Genomic DNA, 23,485 nt, shown 5'->3' on the forward strand with positions numbered 1-23,485 from the left:
TAGACTTTCTGCCCCTCCATGTATAATCTTTCTGCCCCTCCATGTATAGTCTTCCTGCCCCTCCATGTATAATCTTTCTGCCCCTCCATGTATAATCTTTCTGCCCCTCCATGTATAGTCTTTCTGCCCCTCCATGTATAGACTTTCTGCCCCTCCATGTATAGTCTTCCTGCCCCTCCATGTATAGTCTTTCTGCCCCTCCATGTATAGTCTTTCTGCCCCTCCATGTATAGTCTTTCTGCCCCTCCATGTATAGTCTTTCTGCCCCTCCATGTATAGTCTTTCTGCCCCTCCATGTATAATCTTCCTGCCCCTCCATGTATAGTCTTTCTGCCCCTCCATGTATAGTCTTTCTGCCACTCCATGTATAGTCTTTCTGCCACTCCATTTATTGTATTTCTGCCCCTCCATGTATAGTCTTTCTGCCCCTCCATGTATAGTCTTTCTGCCCCTCCATGTATAGTCTTTCTGCCCCTCCATGTATAGTCTTCCTGCCCCTCCATGTATAGTCTTTCTGCCCCTCCATGTATAGTCTTCCTGCCCCTCCATGTATAGACTTTCTGCCCCTCCATGTATAGTTTGCCCCGGTGTAAGATGTCTGTGCTGTAGATTACATGACATAATAAGCCTCTGGAACTGGAAATACCGGTGATAGGATTAGAGGCCAATGTTTATAATGGGACTTTCCTTTCCAAGGTGTTAAGTCGGGCCCTTTAATGGATAATCGGCTTGTGGCTTGGATCAGCGCCTCGTGTACACATCCAGGTCTGATCTGAAGTCCAGGTAAATTCCATTTTATGCTGTAAATTGGCTAAAGATTAGTTTAATGTTAATCTTTATTAATGACTTTAATGTATTTTGCAAATATTCTAAAAACCCATCACATTAATCTTCATCCCTCCCCTCTTATAATTTTAAAAGATTCTACATTAAAACTCAAACATTTAGTGCAAACCCAGTAGTTGTGTGAGGTATGGACCATGAACTGAGCTCTTATCTAGACGGCACATCTCCTCTTGTTATGCATACTATTGTAAGTAGGAGACAGTCATGTTTTATGTTGTAGATTGTGATCTGAGCTCTTATCTAGACGGCACACCTCCTCTTATTATCCATACTATTGTAAGCAGGAGGCAGTCATGTTTCATGTTCTAGATTGTGATCTGAGCTCTTATCTAGACGGCACATCTCCTCTTGTTATGCATACTATCATAAGCAGGAGGCAGTCATGTTTCATGTTGTAGATTGTGGTCTGAGCTCTTATCTAGACGGCACATCTCTTGTTATGCATACTATTGTAAGCAGGAGGCAGTCATGTTTCATGTTGTAGATTGTGGTCTGAGCTCTTATCTAGACGGCACATCTCTTGTTATGCATACTATTATAAGCAGGAGGCAGTCATTTTTCATTTTCTAGATTGTGATCTGAGCTCTTATCTAGACGGCACATCTCCTCTTAATATTTATACAATTATAAGCAGGAGGCAGTCATGTTTCATGTTCTAAATTGTGGTCTGAGCTCTTATCTAGACGGCACATCTCTTATTATTTATACTATTATAAGCAGGAGGCAGTCATGTTTCATGTTCTAGATTGTGGTCTGAGCTCTTATCTAGACGGCACATCTCTTGTTATGCATACTATTGTAAGCAGGAGGCAGTCATGTTTCATGTTCTAGATTGTGATCTGAGCTCTTATCTAGACGGCACATCTCCTCTTATTATCCATACTATTATAAGCAGGAGGCAGTCATGTTTCATGTTCTAGATTGTGATCTGAGCTTTTATCTAGACTGCACACCTCCTCTTATTATCCATGCTATTATAAGCAGGAGGCAGTCATGTTTCATGTTGAAGATTGTGGTCTTAGCTCTTATCTAGACGGCACATCTCCTCTTATTATCCGTACTATTGTAAGCAGGAGTCGGTCATGTTTCATGTTCTAGATTGTGATCTGAGCTCTTATCTGGACGGCACATCTCCTCTTATTATCCATACTATTGTAAGCAGGAGGCAGTCATGTTTCATGTTCTAGATTGTGATCTGAGCTCTTATCTAGATGGCACATCTCCTCTTGTTATCCATACTACTGTAAGCAGGAGGCAGTCATGTTTCATGTTGTAGATTGTGGTCTGAGCTCTTACCTGGACGGCACATCTCCTCTTGTTATCCATACTACTGTGAGCAGGAGGCAGTCATGTTTCATGTTGTAGATAGTAAACTGAGTTCTTATCTAGATGGCACATCTCCTCTTACTATCCATACTATTGTAATTGATGTTCCATATTTTAAACTGAGTTTTTAACTAGGCCGCTCATTTCTTGATTATGTGACTAATGAGTCAGTTGTATGAGCAGGAGACTTTCATTAACATAACTGCCATATAATCAGTAGTAAGTTGAAAGGATGAATCCACAAGAATAATAAGGTGCCCACAATAGACCCATGTGTCAGAGTCTAAGGCCACCCTTTGGTTTTCACCATTGCCTCTTGCAAGAAGGGTTGGACTTGGTTGCAAAGGACCCAGGTTGCCACTACAGTGTAAGCCATAAACCTGAAGGTAGAAAGAAGGAGAAGAGACTGGGTCAGGACGGATCAGGAGAGCACCAAAAAGCTGGCCAACGACACTAACCAACAACAAACATAGTCACGGGCAACTGGTCTATCCCTAGTCCAACAGCAAAGCAGAAACAGAGGATAGGCAACTCAACTTTCTGGTCTCTTATTTAGGCTACTCCTCTTATATCTCAGCAGATACAGTACATCAGCTTTTTTGAGTAGGAGAACATCATCCCTTATACCTTCGGGATTGTAGACTAAAGGTTTAGACTGTTCATCCCCTGTTTATCTAGATACAATATAACATGGCCATCAGCTGAGTGAGAGCAAGATAGTCATCTCTAATGTTCTAAACTCCAGCCTGAGCTCTTATCTAGCCTGCTCATCCCCTCTTCATATAGATACAATATAACATGTCCATCAGCCGAGTGAGAAGAAGATAATCATCTCTCATGTTCTAAACTCCAGCCTGAGCTCTTATCTAGCCTGCTCATCCCTTCTTCATATAGATACAATAGAACATGTCCAACAGCCGAGTGAGAAGATAATCATCTCTCATGTTCTAAACTCCAGCCTGAGCTCTTATCTAGCCTGCTCATCCTCTCTTCATCTAGATACAATATAATTAATATCAGCTGAGTAAGAAGAAGATAATCATCTCTCATGTTCTAAACTCCAGCCTGAGCTCTTATCTAGCCTGCTCATCCCCTCTTCATATAGATACAATATAATTAATATCAGCTGAGTAAGAAGAAGATAATCATCTCTCATGTTCTAAACTCCAGCCTGAGCTCTTATCTAGCCTGCTCATCCCCTCTTCATATAGATACAATATAATTAATATCAGCTGAGTAAGAAGAAGATAATCATCTCTCATGTTCTAAACTCCAGCCTGAGCTCTTATCTAGCCTGCTCATCCCCTCTTTATATAGATACAATATAATATATATCAGCTGAGTGAGAAGAAGATAATCATCTCTGATGTTCTAAACTCCAGCCTGAGCTCTTATCTAGCCTGCTCATCCTGTCTTCATATAGATACAATATAACATGTCCATCAGCCGAGTGAGAAGATAGTCATCTCTGATGTTCTAAACTCCAGCCTGAGCTCTTATCTAGCCTGCTCATCCCCTCTTCATCTAGATACAATATAACATGTCCATCAGCCGAGTGAGAAGATAATCATCTCTCATGTTCTAAACTCCAGCCTGAGCTCTTATCTAGCCTGCTCATCCCCTCTTCATCTAGATACAATAACAGCTGAGCGAGAAGAAGATAATCATCTCTGATGTTCTAAACTCCAGGCCAAGCTCTTATATAGACTTTTCATCTCTTGTTTAAATAGATACATTCATCACTTAATCAGATGTATAAGCAGGAGGCAGACTTCTTGAATTTTTTTTCTAGACTGCTCATCTCCATTCTGCATATATAGGTAGATTATTGGATCAGTTCTTATCATGGTCATCATGTTCTGGTCCTCAAGCTGAGCTCTTATTTAGACTGCCCATCTTCTGTGTATCCATTTTACAGCATATACAAGACAATAAGTAGATAACAGTGAAAGCAGGAGACATTAATCTCCCTCATGTTCTCAGCAATGTTCATCCCATTTTTAAATATAATGGGGCTTATTTATTAAGGGTCCGTGGATCGCACTTTCGTCAGATTTTTGACATTTTCTCGATTTGCAACGCTGTGACAGGTATTTAACTGGGGATTGTGTCACATGCGATTGGATTTTAGCAAAATCGTGCGACTTTCATGCGACAGAAATCGGGGGCGGGCCATCGGGCGATCAGACTGATTCGGACTGAGCGCGGGATTTAACTTTAAAATTGTGTTGCAAGATGATGCACTTACATGCACCGGGAAGAAGAAGGTGAACTCCGGAGGACCTGATCGGGGAAGCGGCACATGCAGGATATCGGGCGCACGATCTTAGTGAATCATGCATTATTGTCGGAAGAATGCCCTTCTGGTGAACTCCTCGGACAGGTAAGTAAATGTGCCCCAATATGTCCCTCAGCTGAATGAGAAGATAATCTTTCAAGCTCTGAACTTCAGGCTGAGCTCTTATCTAGCCTGCTCATCTCCTGTTTATATAGATACAATATCATTTTATCAGCCGAGTAAGCAGGAGGTAGTCATGTTTTATGTTCTGGACTGTGGACTCAGCTCTAACCTACTCATCTCCTGAATGCATAGCTGCAATATAATAATTCACTGATTCCATTATCTGTACAAGTAGTAAGAGACCCTCCCTATTATATTCTGGACGGTGGTTCAAGCTGTTACCTAAAAAGGGCAGCGTGGTGGCTCAGTGGTTAGAACTACAGCCTTGCAGTGCTAGGTTCCTGGCTTAAAGTCCCAACCAGGTCAACATCCGCAAAGAGTTTGTATGTTCTATCTGTGTTTGCGTGGGTTTCCTCCGGGTCCTCGGGTTTCCTCCCACACTCCAAAAACTTGTAGGTTTGTTAGATTGTGAGTCTCATTGGGGACAGGGACTGATTTGGCGAGCTCTGTGGAATCTGTTGGAGCTATATAAATAAAAGAATTATTATTAGTAAAATGTACATCCCCTTTTTCTCTAGATATAATATCAGAAGTCCAGTTTTGTGGGCAGGAGACAATCATCCATCTAAGGTTCTGTACTATGGACTGAGCTCTTATCTAGACTGCTCATCTCCCCGATATAGATACAATGCAATTGTTTTATCTGTGATCCTAAGGTGATCATCATGTTTTAATCTTCATGTGGGCCTCTTATCTTATCTAGACTGTTCATCCTTTTTTTATACAATGTACGTCTGATACAAGATAATAAGTCCATTACCAGTGAGACTAGTGGACATTAATTTCTCTCACATTCTGAGCTCTTATCTAGAAAACTCATCTCATTTCCATATAGATACAATGTTCTAATTCCTCCAGTTGTGGGAGCAGAATGTGAGCAACTCTCATTCTTGAGGTCTAGGTTGAGCTCTTATCTAGACGGCTCACCAGCTGTTTATGTACTGTGACTGCCCAGCTTCTGCTAATACATTATATTGCATATATAAGATTATGGTGAGAGCGTGAGGCATTAATTTCTCTCATGTTCTGGGCTGTTTTTTTCATATTGATAAAATTGATATCATTCTAGCAGACGCCAATCAACTTCCATGTTCTGGACTCCAGATTGAGCTCTTATCTAGACAGCTCACCACCTGTTTATATACTGTAACTGCAATATAATAATGCAGTATTAGGACACAATCATCTCTTCCTCGTGTTCTGGACTACAGATTGATCTCTTATCTAGACTTCTCATCGCCTATTCATAAACTATAATAGTATAATGTGTGTACAGGAGGCAGACATCTCATGTGCTGGACTAGGAGCTGAGCTCTTATCTTGCCTGCCCATCTTCTATTCATATTACTACAGTACAACTAATGCAACATTCATTTTTCATAGCTGGAGCTGAAGGTAGAGTCCAGTGTCAGCTCAAAATGTGTAAAATGTATTAAACTTACAAAAAAAAATAATATTGTAAACAATAATAGTCATTTCTGATACAATATTTATTTACAGTGTTTTCTTTAAACATAATTTTTGGCAAATTTCTCATCAGTACAGACTGAAGTTGTTGAGCTCAGTTTTCTTAGTTATTGGTATTTTTTTTGTCTTTGTTCGCACTTTCAGCTAAAAGTGTAAGTGTGAAACTAGTTAAATTTAAAGTAGGGCAGTCATGCAAAGCACATGGTTCACACAGCGCAGCACTCAGGGGCCTGGTTTAATTTAGGTTTGTAATCAAATTTCCTGTGTGGAGCCTCTTTCTATTCCTCGCTATCTGCAGTACAGGATAATAGCCTACTAATACCGTATACAGGGGTGACGAAGTATCCTGAGTATTCATGTAATTATATTCCTGCACATAGGGGGCAGTATTATAGTAGTTATATTCCTGCACATAGGGGGCAGTATTATAGTAGTTATATTCTTGTACATAGGAGGCAGTATTATAGTAGTTATATTCCTGTACATAGGGGGCAGTATTATAGTAGTTATATTCCTGCACATAGGGGGCAGTATTATAGTAGTTATATTCTTGTACATAGGGGGCAGTATTATAGTAGTTATATTCTTGTACATAGGGGGCAGTATTATAGTAGTTATATTCCTGCACATAGGGGGCAGTATTATAGTAGTTATATTCTTGTTCATAGGGGGCAGTATTATAGTAGTTATATTCTTGTACATAGGGGGCAGTATTATAGTAGTTATATTCTTGTACATAGGGGCAGTATTATAGTAGTTATATTCTTGTACATAGGGGGCAGTATTATAGTAGTTATATTCTTGTACATAGGGGGCAGTATTATAGTAGTTATATTCTTGTTCATAGGGGGCAGTATTATAGTAGTTATATTCTTGTACATAGGGGGCAGTATTATAGTAGTTATATTCTTGTACATAGGGGGCAGTATTATAGCAGTTATATTCCTGTACATAGGGGGCAGTATTATAGTAGTTATATTCTTGTACATAGGGGGCAGTATTATAGTAGTTATATTCTTGTACATAGGGGGCAGTATTATAGTAGTTATATTCTTGTACATAGGGGGCAGTATTATAGTAGTTATATTCTTGTTCATAGGGGGCAGTATTATAGTAGTTATATTCTTGTACATAGGGGGCAGTATTATAGTAGTTATATTCTTGTACATAGGGGGCAGTATTATAGTAGTTATATTCCTGTACATAGGGGGCAGTATTATAGTAGTTATATTCCTGCACATAGGGGGCAGTATTATAGTAGTTATATTCTTGTTCATAGGGGGCAGTATTCTAGTAGTTATATTCTTGTACATAGGGGGCAGTATTATAGTAGTTATATTCTTGTACATAGGGGGGAGTATTATAGTAGTTATATTCCTGTACATAGGGGGCAGTATTATAGTAGTTATATTCCTACACATAGGGGGCAGTATTATAGTAGTTATATTCCTGCACATAGGGGGCAGTAGTATAGTAGTTATATTCCTGTACATAAGGGCAGTATTATAGTAGTTATATTCCTGCACATAGGGGGCAGTATTATAGTAGTTATATTCCTGTACATAGGGGCAGTATTATAGTAGTTATATTCCTGCACATAGGAGGCAGTATTATAGTAGTTATATTCCTGTACATAGGGGCAGTATTATAGTAGTTATATTCTTGTACATAGGGGGCAGTATTATAGTAGTTATATTCCTGCACATAGGGGGCAGTATTATAGTAGTTATATTCCTGTACATAGGAGGCAGTATTATAGTAGTTATATTCCTGTACATAGGGGGCAGTATTATAGTAGTTATATTCTTGTATATAGGGGGCAGTATTATAGTAGTTATATTCTTGTACATAGGGGGCAGTATTATAGTAGTTATATTCTTGTACATAGGGGGCAGTATTATAGTGGTTATATTCTTGTACATAGGGGGCAGTATTATAGTAGTTATATTCTTGTACATAGGGGGTAGTATTATAGTAGTTATATTCCTGTACACAGGGGGCAATATTATAGTAGTTATATTCTTGTACATAGGGGGCAGTATTATAGTAGTTATATTCTTGTACATAGGGGGCAGTATTATAGTAGTTATATTCTTGTACATAGGGGCAGTATTATAGTAATTATATTCCTGTACATAGGGGGCAGTATTATAGTAGTTATATTCTTGTACATAGGGGGCAGTATTATAGTAGTTATATTCCTGTACATAGGGGGCAGTATTATAGTAGTTATATTCCTGTACATAGGGGGCAGTATTATAGTAGTTATATTCTTGTACATAGGGGGCAGTATTATAGTAGTTATATTCCTGTACATAGGGGGCAGTATTATAGTAGTTATATTCTTGTACATAGGGGGCAGTATTATAGTAGTTATTTTCTTGTACATAGGGGGCAGTATTATAGTAGTTATATTCTTGTACACAGGGGGCAGTTTTATAGTAGTTATATTCTTGTACATAGGGGGCAGTATTATAGTAGTTATATTCTTCTACATAGGGAGCAGTATTATAGTAGTTATATTCTTGTACATAGGGGGCAGTATTATAGTAGTAATATTCTTGTACATAGGGGGCAGTATTATAGTAGTTATATTCTTGTACATAGGGGGCAGTATTATAGTAGTTATATTCTTGTACATAGGGGGCAGTATTATAGTAGTTATATTCCTGTACATAGGGGGCAGTATTATAGTAGTTATATTCCTGTACATAGGGGGCAGTATTATAGTAGTTATATTCTTGTACATAGGGGGCAGTATTATAGTAGTTATATTCTTGTACATAGGGGGCATTATTATAGTAGTTATATTCTTGTACACAGGGGGCAGTTTTATAGTAGTTATATTCTTGTACATAGGGGCAGTATTATAGTAGTTATATTCTTGTACATAGGGGGCAGTTTTATAGTAGTTATATTCTTGTACATAGGGGGCAGTATTATAGTAGTTATATTCTTGTACATAGGGAGCAGTATTATAGTAGTTATATTCTTGTACATAGGGGGCAGTATTATAGTAGTAATATTCTTGTACATAGGGGGCAGTATTATAGTAGTTATATTCTTGTACATAGGGGGTAGTATTATAGTAGTTATATTCTTGTACATAGGGGGCAGTATTATAGTAGTTATATTCTTGTACATAGGGGGCAGTATTATAGTAGTTATATTCCTGTACATAGGGGGCAGTATTATAGTAGTTATATTCCTGTACATAGGGGGCAGTATTATAGTAGTTATATTCTTGTACATAGGGGGCAGTATTATAGTAGTTATATTCTTGTACATAGGGGGCAGTATTATAGTAGTTATATTCTTGTACACAGGGGGCAGTTTTATAGTAGTTATATTCTTGTACATAGGGGCAGTATTATAGTAGTTATATTCTTGTACATAGGGGGCAGTTTTATAGTAGTTATATTCTTGTACATAGGGGGCAGTATTATAGTAGTTATATTCTTGTACATAGGGGGCAGTATTATAGTAGTTATATTCTTGTACATAGGGGGCAGTTTTATAGTAGTTATATTCTTGTACATAGGGGGCAGTATTATAGTAGTTATATTCTTGTACATAGGGGGCAGTATTATAGTAGTAATATTCTTGTACATAGGGAGCAGTATTATAGTAGTTATATTCTTGTACATAGGGGGCAGTATTATAGTAGTTATATTCCTGTACATAGGGGGCAGTATTATAGTAGTTATATTCTTGTACATAGGAGGCAGTATTATAGTAGTTATATTCCTGTACATAGGGGGCAGTATTATAGTAGTTATATTCTTGTACATAGGGGGCAGTATTATAGTAGTTATATTCCTGTACATAGGGGGCAGTATTATAGTAGTTATATTCCTGTACATAGGGGGCAGTATTATAGTAGTTATATTCCTGTACATAGGGGGCAGTATTATAGTAGTTATATTCCTGTACATAGGGGGCAGTATTATAGTAGTTATATTCTTGTACATAGGGGCAGTATTATAGTAGTTATATTCTTGTACATAGGGGGCAGTATTATAGTAGTTATATTCTTGTACATAGGGGGACAGTATAATAGTAGTTATATTCTTGTACATAGGGGGCAGTATTATAGTAGTTAGGTATGTGCTCCTTCCAGTTCTCTCCCTCCAAGCACATTACTTTGCAGGAGGTAAGAGGACACCTGAGGCTACTTTCTCACGCCTGTGATATAACTTTGTGTATTTAGTACTGGGGAGTATATTGTATCCTGTCAGCACAAGGAATTAGAAACTTGCCCAGAGATTTAGTGTAATGAAGGTTTCCATGTTTATACCTGATCTTGGTCTTAGCAGGACGGTCACAATGAAGTGTAAGGTGAGCGGTACTTGTGCGATTACTTCTCTGTGTAGATGGAGGTTCTGGGGATCACTGATCTTCTGACACATGTTTCGGGGGATGATGCAGCAGAGGGTCCGGTGTGTCCGTGCACTGACCCGGGGCTTCCTCCAGGACACGTGGACCCTGGGCCGTCCGTGCAGGAGGACACATATGACGGTATATTCTATATCTCTCTGATTTGTAGCTCCAGGACTTGTAGATCTGGTTTCTTCAATCTAGGAGGAAAAAAAATGTCAAGAATTTACTGCGGCGGAGAGATTCCGCTTTGCAGACGACCTCATAAAGTTTGTAAAAGCCATTAACAGTCTGTGATAAGTAGGTGAGTCACATGTGTGAAGGGCTCTCCAGATAAGCTAATGGCTCATGAAGAAGCCAATACGGTATAATACAAGGCGCCATATTGGGCAATGGGCGGCTAATGCATGAGGAAGAATAAGCGCTCGGCCTCCGTCATGGAGCGGAGACAACAATGGCGCAGGGTCAAGTGGGTGACGTACTGCCTGCACTAACACTGCACATCCAGCCCAATATTAAAGATATTCTAGAGATCTACCAGCAATAATGACCATACAATATTGTAGTGTAATGTATTGTCCCTGGAGAGCTGTGTAATCAGGCCTTTGTGTATTTTGTTAGTAGCAGCAGGACTGTGATATATGGATTTATATTCCAGTACAGTAGCTTCTTCACTGTCCTCACACTGCTGTGCTCTTAGCTCTCTGCAGCTAGCGCTAGGTATTGTCCCTGGAGAGCTGTGTAATCAGACCTTTGTGTATGTTGTTAGTAGCAGCAGGACTGTGATATACGGATTTATATTCAAGAATTGTGTCCTCACACTGCTGTGTTCTGTAGTCAGTGAGATGTATTTTTCATGAACTGTGCAATCTTTTATTTTTTTATGTTGTTAGTAGCAGCAGGACTGTGATCTATGAATTAATATTGAAGAATTGCAGCTTCTGGGGCGTGCCCTCACACTGCTGTCTTCTGTGTTATCTATAGTCAATGTGATGTGTTGTCCTTGAACTGTGTAATCATTTATGATTTTGTATGTTGTTAGTAGCAGCAGGACTGTGATATATGAATTAATATTCAAGAATTGCAGCTTCTGGGGCGTGCCCTCACACTGCTGTGTTCTGTGTTATCTGTAGTCAGTGTGATGTATTGTCCATGAACTGTGTAATCATATATAATTTGTGTATGTTGTTAGCAGCAGCAGGACTGTGATATATGGATTTATGTTCCAGAAAAAATAAAGTAATGAAGCGCCTCTGTGAAATCGCATTTAGATCCAAAAATAGGGTGCAAGCTTGTGAAGGTCCGACTCGAGGATCCCAAAGTTCCAATAAGCCGAGGTAGAGAAGCAGCACTCCGTGACAAATAAGTGTTTAATTTACAAGTTGGAAATACTTTTATTTCCCACTTGTGAAATAAACACTTATTTGTCACGGAGTGCTGCTTCTCTACCTTGGCTTATTGGATTTATGTTCCAGGATTGTAGCTTTTACAAGTGCACTGGGTGTTTCCTCACACTGCTGTGCTTTGTGCTCTCTGCAGGTACCATTAGGTATTGTCCCTGGAAAGTTTGTGTATGTTGTAAGCAGAAGCAGGACTGTGATTTATGGATTTATGTTCAAGGATTGTAGCCTCACTGTGATTTATCTGCTTCTGCTACACCCACGAGGATCCCAGAAGCTGAGATATAGAGAGCTGTATGGTGTGTCCTCACAGTGATGGGCTGATTTATCTGCTTCTGCTACACCCACGAGGAACCCAGCAGATTAGATATAGAGAGCTGTATCCTCACAGTGATGGGCTGATCTGCTTCTGTCACACCCACGAGGAACCCAGAACATTAGATATAGAGAGCTCTATCCTCACAGTGATGGGCTGATTTATCTTCTTATGGCACACCCACGAGGAACCCAGAAGCTGAGATATAGAGAGCTGCATCCTCACAGTGATGGGCTGATCTGCTTCTGTCACACCCACGAGGAACCCAGCAGATTAGATATAGAGAGCTGTATCCTCACAGTGATTGGCTGATTTATTCTTCTTCTTGCACTCCCATTTTTTACTGACTAAAAAATCTAAGCTTAGATTTAAACCGACAATTGGCTTTTCCCTCCTCAGCCTCAACTTTGCTCCATTTTCACCATCACCTACATTATACATTTTTGAGATGTCACTTAGGTTCATTCACCTTCATTGTTTACATTGACTTGAGAGGTGAAGCCAAAAATATTCCCGTAGCAGGTAGACCTGGACTTGCTCTGCACTCTGTTAGTTTATAGATTGTTATCACAGCCCATCACTGCGCAGTACATGTCACGGAAAGAAAAAACAAGACCTCGTACGGCAACATTAACAAAAAACATATTTTTTGTTTTTATTATCTATTATTATATATGAATTTCTTTCTCAAAAGAAATGATTGTTTGTTTTATTAAACTTTTTTTTACAATATTTGTGCTTTTAAAAAATATGAAGAAAAAAATAACTTGCCACCATCAGTAAAAAACATACGGTATATTTTTTTTTTAAATAAACCAATAATTTATTATTATTATATTTTGTTGCTCAAAAAAAAAAATTTGAATTATTTTTTTAAAAGGGTATTCCAGGAATAGGCATATTTCATATTCAAATGGGTTATTAAAATATAAGCTAATATATAATTTGTTTTTATTTAAAATTTTTATCAACATTTGATGGGGGTCAGCATGCCACTAAAATTACAAAAACTGTGCAAAAAACTTGATGACTAGGGATCAGCAATGACTGTAGCACAGAGATAGATTATAATAACATGTCCTGAAGGTCCCACCAGTCACCAGTAGGGAGAGCACAGGACCTCAGCACCGGCCACAGGACATCACTGGTCTCTCACCCGGCTCTGCTGGGATCTGCTCTTCTTCCAGTCTCTTCGACAGTTCTCTGTTTTCTGTTTCAAGGAACCGCTTTACCCGTTTTGCTATGTAACAGGGGGATTGATGAACACAAGGAAGGAACCACGAGTTGTTGAAGAAGGTTCTGATATTTGTATTCACTCTGCCATGTAGCTGTATGAGAGGTCCCGCTCCTGCCGCAGAAAATATTCCCCAAACCATGACACTTCCTCCCCCATCTTTCACTGACTTCTCTGCACACTTTGGCTACAGTCTTTACCCAGTCGACAAAAATAATATTTCCCATCAGATTTAAATAAAGTAAACTTGCTTTCATTACTAAAATGAACTGTGGACACTTCTCCTCTGTCCACACAACCTGCTCCTCAGCAGAAGTGGGTGTAGCCTTTTGATTCCTTATGTTATTAGAGGTTTGCTCACTGTAGATTGTGCTTTGAGTCCAAATGCTCTTAAACATTGAGACACTGTATGACGAGAGAGATTCTTACCCTGTTCAGTTCTGAACTGGCGAGTAATTCCAGCTGCAGTGATGGAACAATTCCCCATGGAGACTCTCCGCATCATCCTGTCCTCTCTTACAGTTGTCTTTCGAATGCGACCAGTCTTCTTGTGTGAGTTAGTGATGTTGTAAAGATGCAATATTCTAGAAATAGAAGGTAAATGTTAATGTGTTTTATTTTGCAAATGGATAAAATGTGGGAAACCTGAATAGAAAGATTTGCTGAGAGGTTGAAGAGAATGAACGGCGGTGGAGCCACTTACTCTCCCCCTCGCTACTCCTACAGGCTGAACCCTCAGAGATGTTCAAGGTGACCCAATCCATTAGTGACATCAAATGTATGAAAATGGAAAGTAATAAAAAAAATTAAAAAACAATAATTGAGAATTCAACCACATATTGTAACGGGAAGACTCCAGACCATCACGGCAATCCAAGACTTATCTTCCTATTTACAGCAAAATAATATCTGAAAAGTCTGAAGCCTCCGATCAGTAGAAGTGGGGGACAAAAAAACTGAAAAAAAGATGATTTAATCCCTGGACGCATTTCTACCCACTGCCCTCCTCCGTTCAATTCAAAAAGACCTTTCGGTGCCTCCACCAATAATTTGTTGAGTTTGTCCAATGACTCTTGGAACATTTCTGATCAGGCTGGTCTTTTAGTTTTGTCTCCTAACGAGTCACTTAACCGTCAGGTGGGTGGTCCCAGGTGGTCTGTTCTCGCACAGGACTGCCCCCCAGACACTAGTCAGTAATTAAGATATTGGGCGCCAAAACTAATGTTAGTGTTTGCACCGGAGTGGTGGAGGACAACTTTGTTGTCTTCATGATTGGTGGGATGTAGATGCAGCTAAGCCACAGTGATCATCAAGAGGCCATCAAGAGACTGTTCTCAAGAAGATTGGGGAGCAACCTGCTTGTCTTCGTGATTGGTGAGATGTAGATGCAGGTGGACCACCGTTATCAATAGCTTGTCATCAAGAGACTGTGCTCAGAAAGAGAGAGGGGGACAACCCTCTCGTCTTCATGATTGGTAGGATGTGGATGCTGTTGGACCATCATGAACCATATGAGTCTGGAGGAGTGAGGGAAGACCCTCTCATCTTCATGATTTGTAGGAAGTGGATGCTGTTGGACCACCATGATCATTAAGAGATCATTGTTGAGAGACTGTGCTAAAGAAGAGTGGGGGACGACCCTCTCATCATCTTTGTAGGATGTGGATATAGTTGGACAACCATGAACATCAAGAGATTATCATCAGGAGACTGTGCTCAGGTAGAGTTGGGGACGACCCTCTCGTCTTAATGATTGGTGGGATTAGGATGCAGTTGGACAGCCATGATCATTAAGAGATCATCATCAAGAGACTGTGACCTGGAACAGTGTGGAGCAACCCTCTCGTCTTCATAATTGGTAGGATGTGGATGCAGTTGGACCACCATGATCATCAATAAATTAATACTCAAGAGACTGTGCTCAGGAACAGTGAGGGATGACGCTCTCATCTTCATGATTGGTAGGATATGGATGCATTTGGACCACCATGATCATCAAGACATGATCCTCAAGAGACTTTGCTCAGGAAGAGTGGAGGACGATCCTCTTATCTTCATGATTCGTAGGATGTAGATGCAATAGGCCACCATGAACATCAAGAGATCATCCTCAAGAGCCGGTGCTCAGGAAGAGTAGGGGACAACCTTTTCGTCTTTGTGATTGAAGGATATGGATGCAGTTGGACCACCATGATCATCAAGAGATCATCCTCAGGTGCCTGTGCTCAGGAAGAGTGGGGGATGGCCCTCTTGTCTTCGTGATTGGTGGGATGTGGATGCAGTTTGACCACCATGATCATATTTCCTTCAAGAGGAGCATCCATTGCCATTTGGGGCATATGGCTAGGAAATGGAGCCCCTTGATCATCATTTTGGGTCTTAGGAGGGCCAACACATGGTGGAAACGTTCCCTTAAAGTGTTGTGCCTCTTAATTTGCAAAGCAGGGTTAGGTCTATACAGGTTACCGAAAAGTCTATCTATTAGCAAACTGTATTGATCACTGGTGCTCAAGTCTTCTGCCGATGCGTTGGAGGTCTCATCACAGATGAGAAATGTAAAAAGTTTTGTGTAGCCCTAATCCTTCTGATTGTTTTGTAAGTAATTATTCCTCAATAACGCATTATAATGATTGTAATGTCACATTTGTATTTCCATCTCTACGGTGGGGCCCATCTCTGATTGAGTGCCCCCGGTGGTCTGGGTGTACACCGGTCGATGGCGGCTCAGTGCACTTAATTGTTTAATGTGATTGGGTATTTTGACGTTACCAGAAAAGCGTATCTTATCCGATTTCTCTTCATTTCCTTCCATAGATCTCGGTAATTGATGCAGAACCTCCTGCCGCAAAAGTTCATTTACAACCCATCGATGGGAGATCAATGAGCTTTCTTCCTGCTGTTTCGCCATCTCACCTTTTCCTTTCAAGTTAATTTCCCGACCGGCTTCGTTCCCATGAGTTCATCTGCCGTTCCAGCAAGCTAGAGGTAAGTTCTCAGTCCAGTATACTTCTGGGAAAGTTTTTGGATGGTATAGATACAATGTATAGGGGAGGGGATAGTGCACAGAGTTCTGATGACCTCTCCGAGCTTCTGTAGAACATCTTGTGAAGGTCCGCAACCACAAAATTGAGCGATTTTTCTCCTCGTAAATGGAAATAAATGACTGCAATGAGATTCGATTTTTTTTATAAGTGTTTATTTAGCCGGGAATAAAACGATGAGGGCGGGATCTAGTTCTCGATACTGGGGGAAAAGGTTCCAGATTAAGTCTGAGGTTATCCGAAAGAGATAAGGTCCTATCTGAGGATGGAGGACACTAGAACAATATTGTAACGTGTGATGATCCTACCACCAGTCATGTGTCATGTCTTATCTATTCCATCTGCTGCAGTCATAGCAGAACTCTGTACTTTCCAGCCCCCTATACAGCGCAGCTCCTCACATATCCAGATAATCCGGTTACACAGTCAAGAACTTCACTGATCTTCTATGGTCTGTTTTATATACAGTACTGCAAAATACTATAGATCCTGCAGGAGCGCAGCGTCTAATGTAGAGAATTAGACTGGTTGTGACCCTTCTAAGCTAATCTCTATGCTGATATCCCTAATATAAAGGTAAACTAAAGTTCAGATGTGTTGAAATAGGGGGCAGTATTATAGTAGTTATATTCCTGTACATAGGGGGCAGTATTATAGTAGTTATATCCCTGTACATAGGGGGCAGTATTATAGTAGTTATATTCCTGTACATAGGGGGCAGTATTATAGTAGTTATATTCTTGTACATAAGGGCAGTATTATAGTAGTTATATTCCTGTACATAGGGGGCAGTATTATAGTAGTTATATTCTTGTACATAGGGGGCAGTATTATAGTAGTTATATTCTTGTACATAGGGGGCAGTATTATAGTAGTTATATTCCTGTACATAGGGGGCAGTATTATAGTAGTTATATTCTTGTACATAAGGGCAGTATTATAGTAGTTATATTCTTGTACATAGGGGCAGTATTATAGTAGTTATATTCTTGTACATAGGGGGCAGTATTATAGTAGTTATATTCTTGTACATAGGGGGCAGTATTATAGTAGTTATATTCTTGTACATAGGGGGCAGTATTATAGTAGTTATATTCTTGTACATAGGGGGCAGTATTATAGTAGTTATATTCCTGTACATAGGGGGCAGTATTATAGTAGTTATATTCTTGTACATAGTAGTTATATTCCTGTACATAGGGGGCAGTATTATAGTAGTTATATTCTTGTACATAGGGGGCAGTATTATAGTAGTTATATTCTTGTACATAGGGAGCAGTATTATAGTAGTTATATTCCTGTACATAGGGGGCAGTATTATAGTAGTTATACTCTTGTACATAGGGGCAGTATTATAGTAGTTATATTCTTGTATATAGGGGCAGTATTATAGTAGTTATATTCTTGTACATAGGGGGCAGTATTATAGTAGTTATATTCCTGTACATAGGGAGCAGTATTATAGTAGTTATATTCTTGTACATAGGGGGACAGTATTACAGTAGTTATATTCTTGTACATAGGGGGCAGTATTATAGTAGTTATATTCTTGTACATAGGGGGCAGTATTATAGTAGTTATATTCTTGTACATAGGGGCAGTATTATAGTAGTTATATTCTTGTACATAGGAGCAGTATTATAGTAGTTATATTCTTGTACATAGGGGAAGTATTATAGTAGTTATAGTCTTGTACATAGGGGGCAGTATTATAGTAGTTATATTCCTGTACATAGGGGCAATATTATAGTAGTTATATTCCTGTACATAGGGGCAGTATTATAGTAGTTATATTCTTGTACATAGGGGGCAGTATTATAGTGGTTATATTCTTGTACATAGGGGGCAGTATTATAGCAGTTATAGTCTTGTACATAGGGGGCAGTATTATAGTAGTTATATTCCTGTACATAGGGGGCAGTATTATAGTAGTTATATTCCTGTACATAGGGGGCAGTATTATAGTAGTTATATTCTTGTACATAGGGGGCAGTATTATAGTAGTTTTATTCTTGTACATAGAGGGCAGTATTATAGTAGTTATATTCTTGTACATAGGGGGCAGTATTATAGTAGTTATAATCTTGTACATAGGGAGCAGTATTATAGTAGTTATATTCTTGTACATAGGGGGCAGTATTATAGTAGTTATAATCTTGTACATAGGGAGCAGTATTATAGTAGTTATATTCTTGTACATAGGGGGCAGTATTATAGTAGTTATAATCTTGTACATAGGGAGCAGTATTATAGTAGTTATATTCTTGTACATAGGGGGCAGTATTATAGTAGTTATAATCTTGTACATAGGGGGCAGTATTATAGTAGTTATATTCTTGTACATAGGGGGCAGTATTATAGTAGTTATATTCTTGTACATAGGGGGCAGTATTATAGTAGTTATATTCTTGTACATAGGGGGCAGTATTATAGTAGTTATATTCTTGTACATAGGGGCAGTATTATAGTAGTTATATTCTTGTACATAGGAGCAGTATTATAGTAGTTATATTCTTGTACATAGGGGAAGTATTATAGTAGTTATAGTCTTGTACATAGGGGGCAGTATTATAGTAGTTATATTCCTGTACATAGGGGCAATATTATAGTAGTTATATTCCTGTACATAGGGGCAGTATTATAGTAGTTATATTCTTGTACATAGGGGGCAGTATTATAGTGGTTATATTCTTGTACATAGGGGGCAGTATTATAGCAGTTATAGTCTTGTACATAGGGGGCAGTATTATAGTAGTTATATTCCTGTACATAGGGGGCAGTATTATAGTAGTTATATTCCTGTACATAGGGGGCAGTATTATAGTAGTTATATTCTTGTACATAGGGGGCAGTATTATAGTAGTTTTATTCTTGTACATAGAGGGCAGTATTATAGTAGTTATATTCTTGTACATAGGGGGCAGTATTATAGTAGTTATAATCTTGTACATAGGGAGCAGTATTATAGTAGTTATATTCTTGTACATAGGGGGCAGTATTATAGTAGTTATAATCTTGTACATAGGGAGCAGTATTATAGTAGTTATATTCTTGTACATAGGGGGCAGTATTATAGTAGTTATAATCTTGTACATAGGGAGCAGTATTATAGTAGTTATATTCTTGTACATAGGGGGCAGTATTATAGTAGTTATAATCTTGTACATAGGGGGCAGTATTATAGTAGTTATATTCTTGTACATAGGGGGCAGTATTATAGTAGTTATATTCTTGTACATAGGGGGCAGTATTATAGTAGTTATAATCTTGTACATTATAATAGCATTATAGTGGTTGTATATAACCAGGTAATGATAAATATATTATATTATTATTATATTAAAATGACCTGTGGCTTTACTTTTAGGTAGTTTTTTTTTTCAATTTCCAGACCCTTCCACGAGTGATATTAGGTAAATGTTTTGCAGTATTTTGCACTTTCCTGTAAGTTCCTGTATATGGGAAGTCCCTCCGTTTCTATGATTAAATCTAGTTTAATTCATCTTTTTTTCCGCCTTCAATGTATTTTCATATCTTTTGTGTTAATCCTAATTAAAGTAAAAATGCAGTTAGAGGAATAAATCATAATTAAATTTATACCTCATATTATAAATGTAATTTGGTATAATATAGTTTATTGCGCACCATGAGGCAAAATGACTTCTGATAAGCTGCAGTATATTAGCTCCGTGTCCTGAGATATAAGATATGAAAGGTCCCTGGTGATTAGCTACGATCATTGTGTGACCCTGGAGTCACTTGTAGCCCCACAGACCCTGTTCTCTATTTAAAACTTGTTCTGGGCTGAGGAAAAAGGCTGTGGAGCAGGTTAATTCGGAGAGCACAGCAGTGTGAGGACACGCCCTTAGTCACAGTCCTGCTGCTACTAAAACATGGCGAAAGGTCTCCGGGGACAATATATAACACTTAAGGGAGCTGGGACTGCAGGGAGCACAGCAGTGTGAGGACATCCCCCTCCCCCCCAGTGCACTTGGAGAAGCTACAATCCTGGAATATTAGCCTATATTTAACAGTCCTGCAGCTACTGACAACAAAAACCAATGTATGATTACACAACTCTACAGGGACAATACATAACAATGGTTTCAGAGAGCACAGAGAACAGCAGCATGAGGGACATGTCCGACGAGTACTTGGAGAAGATACAATGCTGGAAAACATATCTATATTTCACAGTCCTGCTGCTACTAATAATAATAATAATTCTTTATTTATATAGCGCACACAGATTACGCAGCGCTGCACAAAGTTTTGCCAAATCAGTCCCTGTCCCCAATAGGGCTCACTATCTAATCACCTACCAGTATGTTTTGGAGTATGGGAGGAAACCGGAGGACACGGAGGAAATCCACGCAAACACGGAGAGAACATACAAACTCTTTGCAGATGTTGACCTGGAACTAGAACATACACAAAGGTATGATTACACATCTCTCCAGGGACAATACCTTACACTGGCTGCTGTCTGTATGGTCACACCTGATAGGTTCCCGTCAATGGTCCATGGTGGTCTAGAGGAGTAATGGTGGTGGACTAAATCCACTAAAAGTAGAACAACATTTTTGAAGTGCTACAGAGGCGCAGTAAGGTCCATTAGGAGTCTGTGTGTGTCCGTTTACGGCTCCATACACTTAAAGGACATAAATCTACAAGCTCCTAAGTCACTTTTCTTGTACATCCGGAGTCATGGGAGGCTGTCACTTATCCGGAGTCATGGGAGGCTGTCACTTATCCGGAGTCATGGGAGGCTGTCACTTATCCGGAGTCATTGGAGGCTGTCACTTATCCGGAGTCATGGGGGGCTGTCACTTATCCAGAGTCATGGGGGGCTGTCACTTATCCAGAGTCATGGGGGGCTGTCACTTATCCAGAGTCATGGGGGGCTGTCACTTATCCGGAGTCATGGGGGGCTGTCACTTTTCCGGAGTCATGGGGGGCTGTCACTTTTCCGGAGCTTAACTTCCATTGTGGGGAAAGTGTTGGAAGGGTTAGTAAAAGACTATATACTGGAGTATGTGACATCAAATAGTATAATAAGTGACAGCCAGCATGGGGTTACTAAGAATAGAAGTTGTCAAACTAACCTTATCTGCTTTTACGAAGAGGTGAGCAGATGCCTGGATGGAGGAGCAGCTGTGGATATTGTGTTCTTGGACTTTGCAAAGGCATTTGACACTGTCCCTCATAGACGCCTGATGGGTAAAATTAGGGCTATTGGTTTGGCAGAAATCATTTGCAATTGGATTGAAAACTGGCTGAAGGATCGTATCCAGAGAGTTGTGGTCAATGATTCCTACTCGGAATGGTCACCAGTTATGAGTGGTGGACCCCAGGGTTCTGTGCTTGGCCCACTACTATTTAATATATTTATTAATGATATAGAGGTAGGAATTAATAGCACTGTGTCTATTTTTGCAGATGACACCAAACTGTGTAGTGTAATACAGTCTATGGAGGATGTTCATAGGCTGCAGGGTGACTTGAACTAACTGAATGTTTGGTCATCCACTTGGCAAATGAGGTTTAATGTGGATAAATGTAATGTTATGCACCTGGGGGCCAATAATCCAAAGGCAAAATATGTCCTTGGGGGAGTAAATCTGGGAGAGTCCCTTGTTGAGAAGGACCTGGGGGTACTAGTAGATCATAAATTGAATAACAGCATGCAATGTCAATCAGCTGCCTCTAAAGCCAGTAGGATCTTGTCATGTATCAGCAGTGGTCTGGACTCTCGTGATAGGGATGTAATATTACCACTATACAAGGCATTGGTTCAGCCTCACCTGGAATATGCCGTCCAGTTCTGGGCACCGGTCCATAAAAAGGAGGCGCTGGAGCTGGAGAGGGTTCAACGTAGAGCCACAAAACTGATAAGGGGTTATGGAGGGTCTCAGTTATAAGGAAAGATTAAAACAACTAGATTTATTTAGTCTGGAAAAGAGACGACTACGAGGGGACATGATTCATTTATATAAATATATGAATGGTCCATACAAAAAATATGGTGGTAAGTTGTTTCAGATTAGATCAAATCAAAAGACGAGGGGGCACTGTCTCCGTCTGGAGAAAACAAGGTTTAATCACCGGAGGCGACAGGGCATTTTTACTATGAGAACGGTCAATCTGTGGAATAGCCTGCCTCAGGCGCTGGTCACAGCAGGGACAGCAGAGAGCTTTAAGAGGGGTCTAGATGCCTTTTTACACCTAAATAACATTGATAGTTATGTTATATAGGATTGTTTCCCCTAAATCCCTTCCTCATCCAATCCCTTCCCTTCCTTGGTTGAACTTGATGGACAAGTGTCTTTTTTCAACCGTATAAACGATGAAACTATGAAAGAGTCATGGGGGGCAGTCATTTTTCCGGAGTCATGGGGGGCAGTCACTTTTCCAGAGTCATGGGGGGGCAGTCACTTTTCCAGAGTCATGGGGGGCAGTCACTTTTCCAGAGTCATTGGGGGGAGTCACTTTTCCAGAGTCATTGGGGGGAGTCACTTTTCCAGAGTCATTGGGGGGCAGTCACTTTTCCAGAGTCATGGGGGGCAGTCACTTTTCCAGAGTCATGGGGGGCAGTCACTTTTCCAGAGTCATGGGGGGCAGTCACTTTTCCAGAGTCATGGGGGGCAGTCACTTTTCCAGAGTCATGGGGGGCAGTCACTTTTCCAGAGTCATGGGGGGGAGTCACTTTTCCAGAGTCATGGGGGGGAGTCACTTTTCCAGAGTCATGGGGGGGAGTCACTTTTCCAGAGTCATGGGGGGAGTCACTTTTCCGGAGTCATGGGGGGCTGTCACTTTTTCGGAGTCATGGGGGGCAGTATTTCTAAGTAGAGGAACTGTCTAACCTCCATGAGGCGTCTTGTATAACATTTCGGTGTCCTAGGACAGTGATGGCGAACCTTTTAGAGACCGAGTGCCCAAACTACAACCAAGACCCAATTATTTATCTCAAAGTGCCAACACAGAAATGTAATTTGTGATTTATACTCCCTTCTCTGT

At 39.8% G+C, this 23,485-nt stretch overlaps 1 protein-coding gene across 1 annotated transcript in view; it reads left to right on the forward strand.

Annotated features, from left to right (window-relative positions):
• The window catches only part of NCOA1 (nuclear receptor coactivator 1), a 298,539-nt gene that overhangs the window by 52,154 nt on the left and 222,900 nt on the right, over positions 1-23,485 (forward strand). The window contains exon 2 of the mRNA XM_072143854.1: positions 16,242-16,412. The gene's annotated coding sequence lies outside the window, so the exon portion shown is untranslated. The remainder of the gene's footprint in view (positions 1-16,241; positions 16,413-23,485) is intronic.

Source organism: Engystomops pustulosus, chromosome 3 (genome assembly GCF_040894005.1).
Source record: "Engystomops pustulosus chromosome 3, aEngPut4.maternal, whole genome shotgun sequence".
NCBI classification, from domain to species: Eukaryota; Metazoa; Chordata; class Amphibia; order Anura; family Leptodactylidae; genus Engystomops; species Engystomops pustulosus.